The 1,960-nt window shown below is 41.7% G+C and overlaps 1 non-coding gene across 1 annotated transcript; it reads left to right on the top strand.

Annotated features, from left to right (window-relative positions):
* The first annotated feature begins 703 nt into the window (after window positions 1–703).
* Window positions 704–774, top strand: TRNAG-CCC (transfer RNA glycine (anticodon CCC)). Its single transcript has one exon. It is a non-coding gene; the product is annotated as a tRNA-Gly (tRNA).
* The last annotated feature ends 1,186 nt before the right edge of the window (window positions 775–1,960 follow it).

The following is a 1,960-nucleotide window of genomic DNA, read 5'->3' on the forward strand; positions in this document are numbered from 1 at the left end:
TGCGGACCGTCTATGGTTTGTGCACTTTTCAAGCCATCTTTTATAAACATAGAAATGTGTAACATATTTCTATGTTTATAAAAGATGGCTTGCATAGTACACAACCATAGTAAGGTATGCATACAAATATATAAATGCTTGCGTGCATTTATATATTTGTTTGCATACCTTACTATGGTTTGTGTACTTTTTGGGCACGCCCCGCCCGCAAGCCACGCCCCCAAAGGAGGGCCCCTTCTCGATTTCTTACCCCCACTTATAGCCCTGAATAAAGGGATACGCATTTGGTAGTAGAAACTAAAAATGCCTTTCTCTATTTACAATAGTAGCTGTGCTGCATTATGTTACCACTTGAAATGTTTATGCTTTAAAGGGGTTGATACATTTCGTCGCGTGGAATTTGGTCAAACGTGGACGAAACGAACTGTACTGGCGTCTTCTTCACGTCTTTGTACACGTGCTTCAGTTGCAGCACCGTCATTGGTCACGATACCGTCTATCCTTTCACTTTAGTCATGACACTGTGGTGAGGACGAAGTAGAATCCTTTCCCTGAAGATATAACTTACGCTGAGTAGGAAACTGGCTACTTGTAGAGCAGATCAGTTAACATTGTCGAGCTACTACATCTAGAACATATGATGAGTCACATAAAGCGTTTCTGGTAAACTCATATAGCATGCAGCTACGCTTGAGTACCATCGGCGCCAGTAGTGTAGTGGTATCATGCAAGATTCCCATTCTTGCGACCCGGGTTCGATTCCCGGCTGGCGCACGTTTTTCTTTTAATGTCGCGGCGTCAATTGTTTGCACCGTTTCTGAAAAACAGCTTTAATTTGTAAAATCAGTTAAATAATTAATCAGTCGTGAGCTGTATTTTTTTATGTATCTCCGTAACAAATGTATTTGTCTCTATAACGTGTATTTGAGAAGAGAACACATAAAGAGAAAGATGACCCTACCAGTGAAACCTCCTTCTGCGCAGAAGTGTACGCGCTCCCCCTCCGCCCCCAACAAGCAATTTCTAGCGTGTCACGGGTTATTTTTCAGACATGGCTCCTCACATCCTACTATTTACTGACAGTAACGTTACTTGATTATCGGGGAGCACTTGTTCACTATACATTTCTATGCATTTGCATATGTGTTAGGTGTACGCCCCTGGCAGCCATACATTGGACACCAGGATTGGACACCATGGCCCCCATGGGCAAAGAACTAACGGCAGATCTGCACCCACGTGGGTGTAGTTGACATTTCGATCCTAAGACACACTCCACCTATAACTGTTGTTACTTTTCCACCGCTATTTAAGGTGTGAAAATGTTAAAAGTTGACAGAAACGCTCATACGCGTTTTAATGAGGTGCATTGGAATACAAGCAGAGGGTGTATTCCGCTTCGCCCTGTGCCCTCTGTGCAACAGGGGACGCAGTTGCAGGGGAAACTGCTGCAGGGACAGGTGCATCTCACATGGAACACCCACAAGCAGAACATTCCCAGGGTGGGAAGAAACTGACCACACAAATGGATTTGCACAGGTAGTTTCTCTTTCGCTAAATCCCCATTCAAAAAACTGTATTTCTTTCTTCTTATTGGACAAATCATTTGTATTCTTTTCTATAATGATACAACAAATCAAAACATCAAGATCAATATCATTAAACCATCATTCAGCATATTCTGGTAGTACAGTGAAGTACAATATGATCATTGCATATCCTGGTTATACAAATCAATTCAACCATATACTGGTCCAAAGACTCTCATATCTTCTGCTTAGACTATGTTATAGTAACTATATTTCCTTATAACAATAGGGGACATAATACATGATATTAGAAACTTCTCATTCTAGACCCTGCAATATGTTAGCTCTGCAGAAATAAAGTATGACAAAGCTCCGTGTTAAGGTTAATACGTAGCAGAAGCCCATTGCACACAACCAAAGGCCTCTTCCTA

Source organism: Ambystoma mexicanum, assembly GCF_040938575.1.
Source record: "Ambystoma mexicanum isolate Mex_15411 chromosome 12 unlocalized genomic scaffold, UKY_AmexF1_1 Mex_chr12_unloc.2, whole genome shotgun sequence".
In the NCBI taxonomy this organism is placed as follows: Eukaryota; Metazoa; Chordata; class Amphibia; order Caudata; family Ambystomatidae; genus Ambystoma; species Ambystoma mexicanum.